This window comes from Tachysurus fulvidraco, chromosome 19, assembly GCF_022655615.1.
Source record: "Tachysurus fulvidraco isolate hzauxx_2018 chromosome 19, HZAU_PFXX_2.0, whole genome shotgun sequence".
Taxonomy (NCBI): domain Eukaryota; kingdom Metazoa; phylum Chordata; class Actinopteri; order Siluriformes; family Bagridae; genus Tachysurus; species Tachysurus fulvidraco.
In genome coordinates, this window is record NC_062536.1 from 557,601 (window position 1) to 576,890 (window position 19,290).

Sequence of the window (19,290 nt, forward strand, 5' to 3'; positions counted from 1 at the left end):
AATAAATAAATAAATAAATAAATAAATAAATAAATAAATAAAAAGAAAAAACAAACAATTTTTAAATGGGTTCCATTCCAACTTTCCTCTAGCTTACGGCCATTCCACTCTGAGAATGCCCGATCTCGTCTGATCTCGGAAGCTAAGCAGAGTCGGGCCTGGTTAGTACTTGGGTAGGCGACTGCCTGGGAATACCAGGTGCTGTAAGCTTTTGACATAGGCATTCATTTACTTTACTATTTGAATTCTCTAACAACAACATCTTAATATTCATACCCTGTGGGTAATGTTTGGATAGAAAACAACAATTTAAATAAAGAAATAAAGAAATAAAGTAAGAAAGAAAGAAAGAAAGAAAGAAAGAAAAAATAAGAAAAAAGAAAAAGCACAAACAATTTATGAATGGGTTCCATTCCAACGTTGCTCTCGCTTACGGCCATTCCGCTCTGAGAATGCCTGATCTCGTCTGATCTCGGAAGCTAAGCAGAGTTGGGCCTGGTTAGTACTTGGATAGGCGACTGCCTGGGAGTACCAGGTGCATTAAGCTTTTGTAAGCCCCTCCTTAAACTGCCACCTTATTGTGGTGGAGGGGTTTGCGTGCCTGAATGATCCTAGGAGCTATGTTGTCTGGGGCTTTCTGCCCCTGGTAGGGTCTCCCAAGGCAAACAGGTCCTAGGTGACAGGCCAGACAAAGAGCGGTTCAAAAACCCTTATGAAGAAAATTAAAACAAGGTCCGTGACGTCGCCCGGTATGGCGCAACCGGGGCCCTCTCCCTGGAGCCAGGCCCGGGGTTGGGGCTCACATGCGAGCACCTGGCGGCCGGGTCTACCTCTACCTCACTACCTCTTACCCCCTCGATCTTACTCGCCGCAACCTTCACTCTGTCTCCCCTTCATCTGTAGCTTCTGGCACTCTTTCTTCCCTTCCTGATACTGAGTCTTTTTCCTCACTACCCTTGGACTCAGCCACAGATACTTTCCTCTCATCTCTTTCCTCAACTATGGACTTCCTCTGCCCTATGTTCACTAAACCCAAGATTGTTTTTGTATTATTTTTTGATTTTCATAGTTCTGTTTGTTTTGTTTTTCTTAGTTTTCTAAAACCACCTTACAGCAGCTTTGGCTGACTGGAGGGCGGTTAACTTTCTTAAAAATGGACAGATTAACGGAAAATGACCCTGGACTGGCTGGAGAGAGATGCATGGCAAATGACACTGGAATGGATTATCAACGACGAGTAGGACACGGACAAAAATGGGCCGCGAGAGAAGGAAGGATGTATCTAAAGGAGGCGACGGTGATTGTGAACGTGGAGAACTTAAATGAGGTCAGAGCTATGGATATTATTAAAGCAGTAACTGAGAAATGTGGAAATGGGAAAATTCTGGCATTGAGGCCAAGGCAAGGAAAAGAATATGAACTAACGATGGAAAAAGAGGAAACGTGTGAGGCATTAATTGATGGACTGATTATAAAAGGGGTGAACTGTGAAATAAAAAATCTGCAAAATAGAGACTATGTTGTTTCCTTCATGCACCTGCCCGTCTCCCTGGATGATAGAGATCTAATTGGAAAATTGGAGAGATGGGGAGTTAATCCCATATCAAAAATTAAAAGACGATACTACCCGGACACCAAAGTCGAGGATGGAACAAGGTTCCTGAAAGTAAGGTTCCCCAAAGAGGTGGCATCATTGCCATACAGCACAAAAATGGAAACGGCGGAGGGATCGCAGTATTTCCGGGTGATGCATAGTTACCAGGTGAAGACCTGTAGGCTGTGCATGAGCCCGGATCACCTGCTCAAGGACTGCCCGGATTTCCAGTGCTATAAATGCCAAGAAAGGGGACATTTTGCCAAAGAGTGCAATGTGGTAAGGTGCCTGGAGTGTCAGGAAATTTTGAGAAAAAGTGTGAGATTGAGGAAGAGGAGGGAGGAACGGGTGGACGGACAGGTGCATGAAGGAAACAGCGAGGGGGAGGAACAAATGGATGAAGGACAAGAGGAAGAAGGACTACAACAAAAAGAAATGGAAGGAGAAACGAGTAACAGACAGCAAGGGGAAAGAGAGAAGGAGAATATTAACTACAGTAATGGACAAACAATTGAGAAGGACACGAAAGAAATGGTGACATCGGACAGTTTTAACAATGTTGAGGAAACAGACAGTGAAGAAGGAGCAAAGATGGACAATATGGACAGAAGGGGGAGAGGACAAATTAGAAGGAGAGCAACAAAGGTAACTCCAAATTTGGAGAGGGTAAGAAAAAAGTTATGAAAAGGATACAGAACAGATATGATGTGTTAAGGGACCTAGGGGGAGAAAATGATGAACAATAATTTTTAAGTATTTATTTTTCTACTTCCTTTTAATGGTTTTAAGTTGTGTTACTTTTAATGCCAGGGGAATGATGGACATGGGGAAATTTGAAAGAGTAAAAGAAAAATGTAAAAGGGAAGACGTAATTGCACTGCAAGAAACAAACTGGAAAGAAAATGTTATGAATGAGTATAAAAAGAGATGGGATGGAGGTATTTTTTATAATAATGGAGATGGGAGGTTGGGGAGAGGTGTGGCTCTTTTAATGAAGGATGATGTGTTTAAAATGAGTAAAATTGTATACACAGATAAAATAGGGAAATGTATGGTTGTTGAGATAAAAGATGAAGGAAGAGATTTGATTTTAGTAAATGTACATGCACCAGTGGAGGAGAAGGAAAAGAAAGAGTTTTTTAATACTTTAAGAAATGTTGTAAAGAAGTACAAAGAAATAATAATGATGGGGGATTTTAACACGGTTTTTAGTAAACAAGACATGGTTGAAGGAATGGTTTTTAAAACTGATACTGGTAGAAAAGAATTAAAAGTATTATTGGGAGAAAATAATATGATAGATGTGTGGAGAGAAAGAAATGAAAGGAAAAGGGAGTTTTCAAGGAGGAAGATAGTGGGGCAGTTTGTGTGCCAAACCAGAATTGATTTTGTTTTATGTAGTAGAAAGGTGGAGAATTTTATAGAAAATATTAAGTATGAGGACACGTTTTTATTTTTTATATTGGATTGGAGTAAAGTGCAAAGAGGGCCGGGAGTATGGATTTTAAATACACAGATTTTAAAGTATGAAGACTATGTTTTAAAGGTTAAGGAGATTCAAGAAAATGAGAAGCAAAATGAAATGTATAAAGAGGATGAGAGAATATGGTGGGAGAACGTAAAGTTTTTAATCAAGAAATTCTCAATCAAGTATTGTAGTTTAATACAGAAATGTAAAAGATTCAATGAAAGAGAAATAAAAGAAAGCTTGGAAATGGAATTGAATAAAGAACATAAAGACATACAAAAGATGGAGGACATGGAAATGGAGGACAAACTGAAAGAAATGGAAGAAAGAGAATATGAGGGGGTGAGGTTAAGGAGCCAAGCTAAATATGTGGTGGAGGGAGAAAAATGTACAAAGTTCTTTTTTGATTTGGAAAAAACGAAAGGGAAAGCTGAAACGATAAAAGGAATAAGAGGGGAAAATGGGGAAACTGTAGAAGGGAATGAAAAGGTTTTAGAAGAAGTAAAGAATTTTTACAAGGATCTGTTCAGTACAAGGGGTGTGGAAGAGGAGGAGAAAAAGAAACTGTTGAATCTGATAAAAGCTAAAGTGAAGATAAAGAGTGTGACCAAGAAATCAGAAAAGAGGAGATTGAAAGAGAGATAAATCAACTGAATATAAGGAAAAGTCCGGGAATAGATGGTTTGGGAAGTGAGTTTTATGTGTGTTTTAAAGGAGTTTTAACAAAGATTTTAAATGGGGTTTTTAAAGAAACATTTGAAAAGGAAGAAATAAATGAAAGAACAAGGATGGGGTTAATGAAACTGATATATAAAAAGAAAGGAGAAAAAGTAGATTTAAAGAATTACAGACCAATTACAATGTTAAACACGGATCTTAAGATTTTAGCGAAAGTTTTAGCAAATAGGTTGATGGAGGTAATGCCAAGTATAATCGAAACAAACCAAGCGTACGGAGAAAAAGGAAGAGATATAGCGGATATAACAATGAGTATAAGAGACACGATATGGTACATGAAGGAGGAAAATGATGATGGATATGTAATTAGTTTGGATTTCGAAAAAGCTTGATAGGGTTGAGCATGGGTATTTATTTCAGGTTTTAAGGAGTTTTGGTTTTGGGGAGAATTTTATTAAATGGATTGAGATTTTATATAGAGGCGCCTTAACAAAGATAAAATGTAATGGGTTTTTAACAGATTGTTTTAAAGTTACTAGATCTATAAGACAGGGGTGTCCACTTTCAGCATTATTGTACTCGCTTGTATCAGAACCGTTAGGATTGGCTATAAAACAAAAGGAAGGAATAGTAGGGATAGAAATTGAGGAAAAGAAGGCAGAAGGGAAGGTGTTTCAATATGCAGATGATACAACAATAATTGTTAAAGGAATTAAAGTGTTATAGAAGTTATGAATGTTGTAAAAGTATATTGTAAAGGATCGGGTAGTAAAGTAAATGAAGATAAGACAGTATATATGAGATTTGGCAGAGCTATGGTTTTAAGGGATTGTTTTAAATTTAAAGAAGTGGAAGAAATGAGGATTTTAGGGATTTTAATGGGGAAGAATGAGAAGAAGGTAAGAGATAAAATGTGGGAGGAACTAGTAACAGAGATAGAGAGAAGGTTAAATTTTTGGAAACTGAGGACACTAAATTTAAAGGGAAAGGTTTTAATATTGAATGTTTTAATGGTTTCTAAGCTATGCTATGTTTTATATGTATGTGAGATGCCATTGTGGTCAGAAAAAAAGGTTGAAAAAATGTTTTCTTGACTTTTTATGGGAGGGGAAACCAGTAAGGATAGCACACAACACGATTTTAGGGGCGGTAGAGAAGGGGGGCTTAGAGTTAATGGATGTGGAACAGAGGAAAAAAGCTTTGAAAGTAAAAGTAGTTAAGAAATATTTAGAAGAAGAGAACAAACATGAGTGGCAAAAAACTATGAAATATTTTTTAAATAAATGTGGGGATTTTAACATGGGTGATGGAATTTTATGGATGAAAACGAAAATTTGGATGACTGACGGATTACCTGAATTTTATAGGGGAATTTTAAGTGCTTGGGGAAACTTTTTAAAGAAAATTGAATATGATCCACATGAGAGAGAAAACATTTTAAATCAACCTCTGTTCTTAAATGGCAATATTTTAGAACAGTGGAAGGAAATATTTTTTAAGAAATGGATGGAAGTGGGGATAACAAGAGTGAGATGTTTTGTATGCGTTTAAAGAGGGGTTTTTACCAACACAGTTTATTGTGGATGCAATGGAAGTGGCAAAAGAAGAATACAGTAAACAAGAAATAACAAACAAATATGAAATTATCAAGAACGTGTTACGCCCCGTCTAGGGGTGAGGGTGAAACATGAACGAGAACAAGACACCAGGAGTAACTGAAAGAACAATATTTTACTAGGAAAACAAGTGTACAAATGGGGGTATGTCTTCAGGAGCCGACCAAAATAAGGAGCAGGCCAAAATAACAAACAAAACGGCTATTTATTGCAAACTTTAACTTCCCTACTAAACAAAAGAAAAAAAACACAAATCACTTCCCTATCTCCCTAAGAATAAACACAATCAAAAAAGGTACAAACAAAATGGCATTGGTCTCCCTACTTCCCCAGAAATACTATATACCACTATATACAATTTAACAGGTCCAAACAAGGGCAGTCCAGAATCAAAGTCAAAAGAACATGCAGGAGCCAGTATTAACAGGAAATGCTAAGAATATAAATACACAGAGCAATTTCACACAACTAGTTAGCAGAAAGCAAGCAATGACAACAAATGAGCCAAAGAAGCTAAACAGGAAGTGGTGGTGGAGGCTTTTATAGGCCAGAGGGAGTCAGCTGACCAGCAGGGTGTGGCACCAGGTAAACCTCAGGAACCAATCAGGGTTTATCCTGCACAGAAACACAAACACCTCCCCAAAAACAGAAAACAAATAGAAAAGGACGTAACAAACGCAATACCAAAAGAGTGGATTAAAAGAATAGAGTGTATGGAAGAGCAGAAAGAGAGAAATATGTATGTGAAACTGGGGGAGAAAATGTATGATTTTAAAGAATGTACTGTAAAAATGTTTTATTGTGTTTTTAGGGATGGAGTTTTTAAAGAGCCGATTGTAAACAAGTACTGGGTGGAGAAATTTAAAGATTTAAAAGAAGAGTGTATATGGAGAAACATGAGGGGGAGATGTGTGGAAACAAAATTGGAATGTTTGGAGTATTTTATAAGACATAAAGTGTTTTTTACGGAGTCTATTTTAGCTAAAATTGGTTTAGAACAAAGTGCGGTGTGTAAAGTGTGTCAGGAAAAGGAAGAGGGGATTTTACAGCCGGCGGTGCGGGGCCCTGGGTCACACGAAGGAGGCGTGTACCGGCGGACGGTGCCGCACGTGCGGATCTGCCGACCACATGACCGCGGAGTGCTGTGCCCCAAAGACCTGCAGCCTATGTGGCAGCGAGCGGCACCTCTACCGCCAGTGACCATCTCGGCAGCGGACGTTTGCTAGCCTCTTCTCAGAGGACTTCATAGCTATGGGAGGGCCCGATGATGGGAGGCAGGAAGAAGAGGAGGTGGTGCAGGCGGTGAGCCAACCGGCAGTAGCAGTCGGGGAACCGGTGGCGGATGTGCTACAGGGACGGGAGACAGAGGGGGCAGTCAGTCGCTCTCAGGTGGTGGAGAGTTCTGTCAGCTGGGCGGAAGCCCTGGACGATCTGGAGGCGTCCCCGGGCCCGGCCCAACTGGCTTGGGCCACCACGGTGTTCTTGGACGATCTGGAAGAGCCCGACCTCGGTCAGGAGCAGCCGATGGTGGAAGAGGCCGGATCCTCCGTCAGTGACCCAGAGAAACGGTCGGCAGCAGCGATGGAGAGGGGGCAAAAGAGATCCCGGTTTGAGGACAACCGGGAGTTTGAACTATGTGCTGTGGAAGAGACTGGGACAGGAGAGAGTGAAGGTGAGGAGGACCAGGGGGGAGGGAAGCGTCCCACCCATTGTGGGACTGATGGGCCGGGTGTGAACCATGGGGTGGTGGGCATAGAGGAGGAAGGGTGGACTCAAGTCCGGGCAAGGAGGGCAAGAGGGACTACAGGGAAGGGGCGGGATCTGTCTGAGAAGGCAGAGGAGGGTAGCTAAGGACATTTTGTGCGGGACTTGCACTGTTGAGGAGTCTTTTGGGGAGTTTTGGGGAAATGTTTTGGTGTGTTTGTGTTCTTACATAACCATTTGGGATGCTGCGGGTGGCGACACTCAATGTTCGGGGAATAAAGCAGCCCGTGAAAAGGGCTGCCACTTTTTTGAGTTTGAGTTCTGTTTCCTTTGATTTACTTTTTTTACAGGAATGTCATTTGTGTTCAGAGGCTGAGGGGGTGCTGTTTTCTAAGGGGTGGGAGTGGGGGCCATCAGCTTGGGGGATCGGGGATGGTAGGGGGGACGGGGTGGGGGTCCTCTTCAATTCTTTCGATTGGGCGATTGAGGCCGTAGTTTCCGTTGTGCCGGGGAGGGTTTTGTGCGTGGACGGCATGGGGAGGGGTTTGAGGTTCCGAGCCATAGCCGTCTATGCCCCGAGTAGGGTGGGGCAGAGGAGGGGTTTTTTCCGCCTGTTGGAGCCGCTCCTGGGCACCAACAGGCTTCTGCTGATAGGTGGCGATTTTAATGTGGATGTGGAGGCAGAAGGGGGAAGAGAGCTGGCCCAGGTAGTGGCCGGGGCAGGCCTGGTGGACGTGTACAGGGTGGTCGAGCCTCAGGCCCCGGGCTACACCTGGAGGAACTCCAGGGGTGACACCGCGCGGCTTGACCTCCTGTTTGTGGCGGAGGGGGCAAGGGTGCAGTCGTGCTCGCTTAGGCCCTTTTGGGGCACCGATCACTGCATGGTGATCGGGTGCATCGAGACAGAGGTGGGGACCAGAGGAAGGGGTGTCTGGCGGCTTAACACAGCCGTGCTGCAGGACCCCTCCTTCTGCGCAGTGTTTCGTCACCTTTACGCTGGGTGGAGGCGTATGAGGACCCTCTACACCACTCAGGTGGAGTGGTGGGAGGACCTCAAGAGGAGGGTTGCCATCCTGTGCCGCTGGTGGGGACAGGAGATGGCAAGGAGAAGGAGAGAGGAGGCTAATGCGTGGTCCGAGAGGCTATATGAGGCCTGGCAGGATGGAGACGATGGGCGGCTCAGGGAAGCTAGTGAGGCGCTACGTGCCCACTACGAGGCTGAGGCCCGCGGTTACTTTGTCCAGGCTGGTAGGGAGGCGCTTGAACAGGACGAGCGCCCAACACGTTACTTTTTTAAGAGCGTGAGAAGCCGCCAGCGCAGGGCGCACATTGAGGGCCTGAAGCAGGGCCCTCGTACTGTGACCTCGGCTGAAGAGATGCTAGAAGTGGCTAGGTCCTTCTATGCCGATCTCTTCAGCGAGAAAGAGACTAGGGACTGTGGTGCGGCGGCCTTTTTGGATGCAGTTGCCGGCAGGGTGTCGGAAGATGGTGCATTGGTCCTGGAGAGAGAGATCTCCCTAGAGGAGGTGGAGAAGGCCATGCTCTCCCTGAAGACTGGCGTTGCTCCAGGCGGAGACGGCTTACCGGCAGAATGGTATCGAACATTCTGGCCTCTGGTGGGTCCTGATCTGCTGGCCGTTTACAGGGAAGCCGTAGGGAGTGGCACTCTACCTCCTTCAGCGTTGGTAGGGTACATCACTCTCTTGCATAAGAAGGGTGACAGAACCGACTTGGCTAATTGGAGGCCGATAACACTGTTGACGGCTGATTATAAGATCCTGGCCAAGGTACTGGTTCTTCGACTGAGAGAGGTGATGGCCCAGGTGGTTCACCCCGATCAGACCTGTGGGGTGCCCGGGAGGATGTGCGGTATGAACTTGGCGTTGATCAGGGACACATTGGCGTGGGCTGAGCAACGGCAGGTACCGTTGGCGTTGCTTAGTCTGGACCAGGAAAAAGCTTTTGATCGTGTTTCGCACACGTTTCTCTTCGCGCTGTTGGAGCGGATGGGCTTTGGTCCAGGCTTCGTAGCCATGGTCCGACTGCTGTATGCAGGTGCGGTCAGCCGTGCGATCGTGAACGGGCACTGTTCGGGACTGATAGAGCAGCGTGGAGGGGTGAGACAGGGTTGCCCGCTGTCGCCTCTGCTCTATGTCTTGTACCTAGAGCCGTTGGCGGAGCGGTTGAGGAGAGAGCCGACGTTCCAGGGTCTGCACGTCCCCGGGGCGGCTGGGATAAGGGCCAAGGTGTCGGTCTATGCCGACGACGCGACTTTGTTCCTTGGCCGGGACGAGGACTTCGTTGCGGTGGGGCGGGTCCTGGAGGCCTTTTCCGAGGCCACCGGGGCACGCATCAACCGCGGAAAGTCTGCGGTCCTGTACGCAGGGGCGTGGGCTGGAAGATCCGACGTCCCGGGGGGGTTCTCACTGTGCCAGGATGGCCTCAAGGTTTTGGGTGTTGTCTTCTGGAGAAAGGACAGCGCCCAAAAGAACTGGGACATCGCCCTGCGCAAGTTGCAGGCCAGGGCCGAAAGCTGGGGCAAGAGGGATCTCTCCCTTACCGGAAGGGTGGTGGCGGCAAATTCGGACCTGCTAGCAGGCCTGAACCATCTGGCCTGTGTCTTCCCCGTCCCGTTTGTGACAGGTAGGCGCCTGGAGCGCGCCCTGTTCACATTCATTTGGGGGGGGAGGTGCGAGCAGGTCGCCCGCACGACGATGTGCGCGGAGCGGGATAAAGGGGGAAGGGGCGTTATGTGCATCCCCCTCAGGATCATGGCGATGTATGTGGCCTTCCTAGCCAAGCTGGTGGGGGGGGCAGAGGGCCACATGGCTTCACTGTTCGCGAAGTTCTGGATCGGCTTTGCTTTGCGGACGGTGATCCCCTGGAGGGGGACCTCGCCGTGGTCGACCGACCGCCCGTGGCACTACCAGAAGGCGGCCGAGTTCATTCGCGGCCAGCCCTGGTGTCTGGTGGATGGCATTGTGCTGGACCACCGGAAGCTGTATCGCCGTTGGAGGGACTGCTGGGCGGCACAGTCGGGCGAGACCCATCCCCGAGTGCCGGGGGTCGAGTGGGCTGCTTTGCAGCCTACCTGGTTGGACGGAGCCAGCAAAGACCTGCACTGGCTGGGGGCTCTGGGACGTCTTCCGGTCAGGGAACGGCTCTACCGTCACGGCATAAGCCGCACTCCCCTGTGTCCTGTCGGATGCGGGGGCGAGGAGACGGTGGAGCACGCCCTGTGGTCGTGTCCCGTCGCGGCGCGATTTTGGAGAAGAGTCTCGGAGTGGTGGTCTACCGAAGGGGGAGCGGACATAAACCGCGACCTCGTGCTGTACGGCAGTGGATTAAAGCGCATGGGACCGGAGATGGCGAAGCCTCTGTGGCAAGCCGTCTCGGTGGCGAAGTGCGTGTTGTGGGGCGCACGATGCGAGTGCATCCGAACCCTCTCTCCACGCGTCCGCCAGGACAACTTGTTCCACGTTTTCTGGGCCAGGCTCGGGAAGGTGAGGGAGCTTCGAGGGGAAGGTGTAAGGAGGGAAGGGTTTGTAAGAGTAGGAGTGGGAGGTGCGGAGGGGGGAGGTTTTGCAGGGACCACAGTTGTGGGGGCACCTTGGTGGCCTGGGGGGCGAGTGCAGTAAGGGGGGGGTTGAGTGATATTTTCTTTGTCTATTGTATTTTTGATGCTTATTGTTTTTTTGTTATTTCCTTTTGTTTTTTGTTTCTTCCTGCCCTTGTAGTGGCTTCAGTTTGTTTTGCCCTTTTGGTGTTTGGAATGATGAAATATTAGTTTTGTGGTTCTTTTTTTGTTTTGACTAATTCATGATCGATTTACTTTGAATAGTCTGGTGATATTGGGATTGGTGGGGGTTTGGTCTGTGGTTCTTTTGATGTGCATGTAATGTACTGACTGTACTGGTTTAATAAAAAAAAAAAAAAAAAAAAAATCTGTTCTTATCAGTTTAATATCTGATACGTCCTCTATATGAGGACTACATATTAAATGGATTTTTAGAGCTGGGAGTCGGAACAGGGGCTTGCTCCGTCCGCTCCACGCATCGCCCTGGTATTGCAGTACATCCAGGCTTGGTGCACCATTACACTGTTTAAAAACAGACAAAACCTCCTTTTCTTTTCTTTTCTTTTCTTTTCTTTTCTTTTCTTTTCTTTTCTTTTCTTTTCTTGAACCTGCCCCGAACCTCTAATCTGCAAAATGTGCTCATAAATTTCAGCTGCGTCTCATCGACTGTGTCCCCGCCCCTTTTCTATCCAAATGCAAGACTTTACACTGGCTTCAATAGTGACAATGGGTGGAACTTACCCTAATCCTGCTGTGTTCACCTCCGATACGGCAATACAGGGCCTGCTCGGCCTTCTTTAGTAGCTCGGGTTTCTCTTCATTCACGCACAAATCTTTCGCCTTTTACTAAAGATTTCCGTGGAGAGGAACGTTGATGAGTTCAACATATTTTTGTGGGCTTTGCAGTTGCAAGGCTATAAGGGCTTGTAATATCAGATCAAAGTGCTTTGAAGAGTAGGCCTACTCATCACCTACCATTTGTCTGCTAGCATCTGGCAGCTAGCTGTCCGCCAGGCAGGGGGAATAACGGGTTATCGCTTCTCGGCCTTTTGGCTAAGATCAAGTGTAGTATCTTAGGCCATGTCAGGAGAGCGTTCAAAACGGCCGACCCCTGTGGTGCGGCTTCGGCATACGGTGAGGGTGGAGCTTCAGCCTGATGCACCATCTGAAGTTAAGAAACGCTTCGGCTGGGATTGGATTCTGCTTCGTGTGCTCCGGGATTTCTGCCGGATTCCGCCGTCCAAGGTCCTGTGCCTCCAGGATTTTTCGGCTTCTGGTTTCCAGGATATTACTTTCGCTGCGTTTTCCGACTGCTCTGCTTTCTTCGACCAGTGCTCCAGACAGTCGGAAGAAGAGGCGATTCGTGGTCTGCGCCTGGTGCCGCTCTTTGCCATGGACGAGGTGTCGCTGATTGTCCACATGTACAATCCTTTCGTGGCGGATGAGGACATCAGAGCCTTCCTCAGCAGGTACTGCTTGTCGGTATCCGCAGGGGAGAAGATCCGTGGCCGCTACGGGGTCTGGAACGGGAAGAGGAGATTCCGTGTCAAGCTGAAGGTGGATCCTGCGGCTCCTGGGGGCCTTCTACACCCGCCAGGCAGTTTCGCTATCGGGCCGAACCGGGGCTTCCTACACTACCCTGGTCAGCCCCTCTACTGCCGGCGGTGCGGGGCCCTGGGTCACACGAAGGAGGCGTGTACCGGCGGACGGTGCCGCACGTGCGGATCTGCCGACCACATGACCGCGGAGTGCTGTGCCCCAAAGACCTGCAGCCTATGTGGCAGCGAGCGGCACCTCTACCGCCAGTGTCCATCTCGGCAGCGGACGTTTGCTAGCCTCTTCTCAGAGGACTTCATAGCGATGGGAGGGCCCGATGATGGGAGGCAGGAAGAAGAGGAGGTGGTGCAGGCGGTGAGCCAACCGGCAGTAGCAGTCGGGGAACCGGTGGCGGATGTGCTACAGGGACGGGAGACAGAGGGGGCAGTCAGTCGCTCTCAGGTGGTGGAGAGTTCTGTCAGCTGGGCGGAAGCCCTGGACGATCTGGAGGCGTCCCCGGGCCCGGCCCAACCGGCTTGGGCCACCACGGTGTTCTTGGACGATCTGGAAGAGCCCGACCTCGGTCAGGAGCAGCCGATGGTGGAAGAGGCCGGATCCTCCGTCAGTGACCCAGAGAAACGGTCGGCAGCAGCGATGGAGAGGGGGCAAAAGAGATCCCGGTTTGAGGACAACCGGGAGTTTGAACTATGTGCTGTGGAAGAGACTGGGACAGGAGAGAGTGAAGGTGAGGAGGACCAGGGGGGAGGGAAGCGTCCCACCCATTGTGGGACTGATGGGCCGGGTGTGAACCATGGGGTGGTGGGCATAGAGGAGGAAGGGTGGACTCAAGTCCGGGCAAGGAGGGCAAGAGGGACTACAGGGAAGGGGCGGGATCTGTCTGAGAAGGCAGAGGAGGGTAGCTAAGGACATTTTGTGTGGGACTTGCACTGTTGAGGAGTCTTTTGGGGAGTTTTGGGGAAATGTTTTGGTGTGTTTGTGTGCTTTCTTACATAACCATTTGGGATGCTGCGGGTGGCGACACTCAATGTTCGGGGAATAAAGCAGCCCGTGAAAAGGGCTGCCACTTTTTTGAGTTTGAGTTCTGTTTCCTTTGATTTACTTTTTTTACAGGAATGTCATTTGTGTTCAGAGGCTGGGGGGGGTGCTGTTTTCAAAGGGGTGGGAGTGGGGGCCATCAGCTTGGGGGATCGGGGATGGTAGGGGGGACGGGGTGGGGGTCCTCTTCAATTCTTTCGATTGGGCGATTGAGGCCGTAGTTTCCGTTGTGCCGGGGAGGGTTTTGTGCGTGGACGGCATGGGGAGGGGTTTGAGGTTCCGAGCCGTAGCCGTCTATGCCCCGAGTAGGGTGGGGCAGAGGAGGGTTTTTTTCCGCCTGTTGGAGCCGCTCCTGGGCACCAACAGGCTTCTGCTGATAGGTGGCGATTTTAATGTGGATGTGGAGGCAGAAGGGGGAAGAGAGCTGGCCCAGGTAGTGGCCGGGGCAGGCCTGGTGGACGTGTACAGGGTGGTCGAGCCTCAGGCCCCGGGCTACACCTGGAGGAACTCCAGGGGTGACACCGCGCGGCTTGACCTCCTGTTTGTGGCGGAGGGGGCAAGGGTGCAGTCGTGTTTGCTAGAGCCCTTTTGGGGCTCCGATCACTGCCTGGTGGTTGCGAGCATACAACCGGAGGTGGGAACGAGAGGAAGGGGTCTTTGGCGGTTGAATACGTCTGCGTTGCGAGACCCCACCTTTTGCACAGTGTTTCACCACCTTTACGCCGGGTGGAGGCGTATGAGGTGTCTCTATGCCACTCAGGTCGAGTGGTGGGAGGACCTCAAGAGGCGGGTCGCCATCTTGTGCCGCTGGTGGGGACAGGAGATGGCCAGGAGGAGGAGGGAGAAGGCAAACGTGTGGTCCAGGAGGTTGCACGAGGCCTGGCAATATGGAGACCATGGGCGACTCAGAGAGGCTAGTGAGGCGCTACGTGCCCACTATGAGGCTGAGGCCCATAGCCATTTTATCCAGGCCGGCAGGGAGGCGCTTGAGCAGGACGAGCGCCCAACACGTTACTTTTTTAGGAGCGTGAGAAGCCGCCAGCGCAGGGCGCACATCGAGGGCCTGAAGCAGGGCCCTCGTACTGTGACCTCGACTGAAGAGATGCTAGAAGTGGCTAGGTCCTTCTATGCCGATCTCTTCAGCGAGAAAGAGACTAGGGACGGTGGTGCGGCGGCCTTTTTGGATGCAGTCGCCGGCAGGGTGTCGGAGGATTGTGCATTGGTCCTGGAGAGAGAGATCTCCCTAGAGGAGGTGGAGAAGGCCATGCTCTCCCTGAAGACTGGCGTTGCTCCAGGCGGAGACGGCTTACCGGCAGAATGGTATCGAACATTCTGGCCTCTGGTGGGTCCTGATCTGCTGGCCGTTTACAGGGAAGCCGTAGGGAGTGGCACTCTACCTCCTTCAGCGTTGGTAGGGTACATCACTCTCTTGCATAAGAAGGGTGACAGAACCGACTTGGCTAATTGGAGGCCGATAACGCTACTGACGGCTGATTATAAGATCCTGGCCAAGGTACTGGTTCTTCGACTGAGAGAGGTGATGGCCCAGGTGGTTCACCCCGATCAGACCTGTGGGGTGCCCGGGAGGATGTGCGGTATGAACTTGGCGTTGATCAGGGACACATTGGCGTGGGCTGAGCAACGGCAGGTACCGTTGGCGTTGCTTAGTCTGGACCAGGAAAAAGCTTTTGATCGTGTTTCGCACACGTTTCTCTTCGCGCTGTTGGAGCGGATGGGCTTTGGTCCAGGCTTCGTAGCCATGGTCCGACTGCTGTATGCAGGTGCGGTCAGCCGTGCGATCGTGAACGGGCATTGTTCGGGACTGATAGAGCAGCGTGGAGGGGTGAGACAGGGTTGCCCGCTGTCGCCTCTGCTCTATGTCTTGTACCTAGAGCCGTTGGCGGAGCGGTTGAGGAGAGAGCCGACGTTCCAGGGTCTGCACGTCCCCGGGGCGGCTGGGATAAGGGCCAAGGTGTCGGTCTATGCCGACGACGCGACTTTGTTCCTTGGCCGGGACGAGGACTTCGTTGCGGTGGGGCGGGTCCTGGAGGCCTTTTCCGAGGCCACCGGGGCACGCATCAACCGCGGAAAGTCCGCGGTCCTGTACGCAGGGGCGTGGGCTGGAAGATCCGACGTCCCGGGGGGGTTCTCACTGTGCCAGGATGGCCTCAAGGTTTTGGGTGTTGTCTTCTGGAGAAAGGACAGCGCCCAAAAGAACTGGGACATCGCCCTGCGCAAGTTGCAGGCCAGGGCCGAAAGCTGGGGCAAGAGGGATCTCTCCCTTACCGGAAGGGTGGTGGCGGCAAATTCGGACCTGCTAGCAGGCCTGAACCATCTGGCCTGTGTCTTCCCCGTCCCGTTTGTGACAGGTAGGCGCCTGCAGCGCGCCCTGTTCACATTCATTTGGGGGGGGGAGGTGCGAGCAGGTCGCCCACACGACGATGTGCGCGGAGCGGGATAAAGGGGGAAGGGGCGTTATGTGCATTCCCCTCAGGATCATGGCGATGTATGTGGCCTTCCTAGCCAAGCTGGTGGGGGGGGCAGAGGGCCACATGGCTTCACTGTTCGCGAAGTTCTGGATCGGCTTTGCTTTGCGGACGGTGATCCCCTGGAGGGGGACCTCACCGTGGTCGACCGACCGCCACCGATTGTGCTGGACCACCGGAAGCTGTATCGCCGTTGGAGGGACTGCTGGGCGGCACAGTCGGGCGAGACCCATCCCCGAGTGCCGGGGGTCGAGTGGGCTGCTTTGCAGCCTACCTGGTTGGACGGAGCCAGCAAAGACCTGCACTGGCTGGGGGCTCTGGGACGTCTTCCGGTCAGGGAACGGCTCTACCGTCACGGCATAAGCCGCACTCCCCTGTGTCCTGTCGGATGCGGGGGCGAGGAGACGGTGGAGCACGCCCTGTGGTCGTGTCCCGTCGCGGCGCGATTTTGGAGAAGAGTCTCGGAGTGGTGGTCTACCGAAGGGGGAGCGGACATAAACCGCGACCTCGTGCTGTACGGCAGTGGATTAAAGCGCATGGGACCGGAGATGGCGAAGCCTCTGTGGCAAGCCGTCTCGGTGGCAAAGTGCGTGTTGTGGGGCGCACGATGCGAGTGCATCCGAACCCTCGCTCCACGCGTCCGCCAGGACAACTTGTTCCACGTTTTCTGGGCCAGGCTCGGGAAGGTGAGGGAGCTTCGAGGGGAAGGTGTAAGGAGGGAAGGGTTTGTAAGAGTAGGAGTGGGAGGTGCGGAGGGGGGAGGTTTTGCAGGGACCACAGTTGTGGGGGCACCTTGGTGGCCTGGGGGGCGAGTGCAGTAAGGGGGGGGGGGTTGAGTGATATTTTCTTTGTCTATTGTATTTTTGATGCTTATTGTTTTTTGTTATTTCCTTTTGTTTTTTGTTTCTTCCTGCCCTTGTAGTGGCTTCAGTTTGTTTTGCCCTTTTGGTGTTTGGTATGATGAAATATTTGTTTTGTGGTTCTTTTTTTGTTTTGACTAATTCATGATGGATTTACTTTGAAGAGACTGGTGATATTGGGATTAGTGGGGGTTTGGTCTGTGGTTCTTTTGATGTGCATGTAATGTACTGACTGTACTGGTTTAATAAAAAAAAAGAAAAAAAAATCTGTTCTTATCAGTTTAATATCTGATACGTCCTCTATATGAGGACTACATATTAAATGGCTTTTTAGAGCTGGGAGTCGGAACAGGGGCTTGCTCCGTCCGCTCCACGCATCGCCCTGGTATTGCAGTACATCCAGGCTTGGTGCACCATTACACGGTTTAACAGTAAAAAAAGAAGAAGAAAAAAAAAACGACGCGCCTTTTGTGCAGTCATACAGAAAATGGGAAAAACGTGAATTTTATTGATTTATTAAGTATTTTAGGGACAATTTGTCACATTTTAAACATTTTTTTCAACATATCTAGCCTTCACTACATAATGAACTTTTTTTGTTCTCCCTGCAGATCCCGTCATATTTCACCTTCACCCTATTTAATCACCTCATTTCCTAAAACCAAAGGCACTTTTAAGAGCCAACCTCTATCTATCTATCTATCTATCTATCGCTCTCTCTATCTCTCTGTCCATCTATATTTCTATCCATCTCTTCAATATCTATCTGTTCTCTATCTCAATTTCTCTATTTCTCAATCTTTCCTCTCTTTCTGTCTTTGTCTACTTGTCTGTTATTTTTCTCTGTCTGTCTGTCTGTCTGTCTGTCTGTTGATATAATGCCAGGGGGGTCTACAAAAAAGATTTGTCCATTTTGTCAGGGTATTTTATTTTGTGCACAGAAGATCTGTTGCCATTGCAAAAAGGAGCAGCCTCTGAAGCAGCGCCTCAAGAAGAGGCTTCAGAGGTTTGATGACAAGCGAGAGGAATGGGTGTTTGGTCATAAGAAGAACCACAACAGTGCATCCATCAAGGATGAAGCCTTAATCATGGTAGGTGCAATTTCTTACATGATGTTAAACTGTCATCTAGGACAGTGGTTTGGGCAGGGGACCCACATTTTCCACATCATGACTGTGTGTGTGTGTGTGAAATAAATTTGCTTGTTTATACACACACACACACACACACACACACACACACACACACACACACACACACACACACACACACACAATGCCACAGTATTTCACAGTGTTTGTGTATGTATGTGTGTATATATATATATATATATATATATATATATATATATATATATATATATATATATATATATATATATAATTTATTTATTTTATTTACAAAACAAGCAAATTTACAAGTACTATCCCACTTTATTAACATACACATAAATTGTACTAATATGACTAATAATGGTGAATAAGTAGGCTTATAATGTAAGGCTATTAAATAGCAGTCCCAAACTAGTTTTTGTTAATAAAATAAAGTTGGTAAGTTTGCATAAGCCACCAGAGTAATTTAAAAATATACAAAATCATACATTGTTACATTTTAGGGCTTCAGTTCCAATGGTAAACACACAATACTTAAATGAACCATGGAAACTGCTGCTGATAAATACAATGAACATCACGTGCATGCAAATCCTTACCAGCTAACACACAACGTACCAGTTACAGGATTTATTAGTGCTTTGCTTTTATTTTATTACTTACTGATGTAAAATTGCATACTCATAGTTTCTCTTGCACTATATATGAAGTGATGTAAAGCACACACCGCCACATTTTTCAATGCAATTCTGAGTTCATAACAAATACAGGCATGCATTATAACAGAATCACAGGTGCAATATACAGTAATAATCAAACTTTATCAAGTAAATGAGAAATAACAAATGAACTACATTCATTAAAGCATTTTACAATGTACATATGTCAAGTGTAAATGTATATGCAGCATTCACTCATTTGGTTATAAAACCTAAAGGCAGAACCTTTGTGGAAAAAAAAACTTTTTTTTAATCTATAGATCTATTAATCTATTACTCACTATCCAATTACACAGTGGTTACACAATTCTTTCAATGTAGGTGCTAAACCCAAGCTACTAATTTTGCAAAAAGTTCTCTTTTACCTTCATGGTGTGAGATTCATCTTTTTGCTGTTTTTCTAAACAGAAGAGTTGTTTTTTGCTTCAACTGTATGAGCTTTTACTGTTTTCACATACTTGGTATACAAAAGCTAAACACACCATGAAGTTAAATATCCTAAATAGCATTAACCTGGATGCTGTCATTAATAATGTTATATTTTCTCAATAATTAATATTCTTAGTTATTTTTGCTGCAAATTCATAATGTTGTCATTTCATTGCAGCTTGAGAAACTCCATGCCATTGGATACAAGCCAGTTCTGCTCCTTGGAAAGCAAAACAAAAAAAAGAAAATAAGTGTGAAATATTAACCCCTCGCTGCACACTCTCCACCCGTGCCCAGGACTACCTTCAGAGGATAGGCCCAATATATGAAAACATTTTTGATGGTGAGATGCATGCATTGTATTTTCACAACTTTTTTTAGTATACAAGATTTTGTCAGTGTTTAAATCATTAAAGGAATGGCTCAACCCTAAACAATAAAACAACCTTAAATTC

At 48.2% G+C, this 19,290-nt stretch overlaps 4 non-coding genes and 3 pseudogenes across 4 annotated transcripts; all 7 read left to right on the forward strand.

Moving 5' to 3' along the window:
- Window positions 1–6,582, forward strand: part of LOC113657890 — a 12,048-nt pseudogene extending 5,466 nt beyond the window's left edge.
- On the forward strand, window positions 92–210 carry LOC125139667. Its single transcript, XR_007138732.1, has one exon. It is a non-coding gene; the product is annotated as a 5S ribosomal RNA (ribosomal RNA).
- On the forward strand, window positions 429–547 carry LOC125139671 (annotated as a pseudogene).
- Window positions 6,583–10,971: 4,389 nt separating the features above from the next.
- LOC113635067 lies at window positions 10,972–11,157 on the forward strand. The gene has a single exon (XR_003438743.2). It is a non-coding gene; the product is annotated as a U2 spliceosomal RNA (small nuclear RNA).
- Window positions 11,158–11,438: 281 nt separating this feature from the next.
- LOC125139670 lies at window positions 11,439–11,553 on the forward strand. Its single transcript, XR_007138735.1, has one exon. It is a non-coding gene; the product is annotated as a U5 spliceosomal RNA (small nuclear RNA).
- Window positions 11,554–11,670: 117 nt separating this feature from the next.
- LOC125139669 lies at window positions 11,671–11,751 on the forward strand (annotated as a pseudogene).
- A 5,060-nt stretch (window positions 11,752–16,811) lies between these two features.
- On the forward strand, window positions 16,812–16,994 carry LOC125139668. Its single transcript, XR_007138734.1, has one exon. It is a non-coding gene; the product is annotated as a U2 spliceosomal RNA (small nuclear RNA).
- Window positions 16,995–19,290: the final 2,296 nt, after the last annotated feature.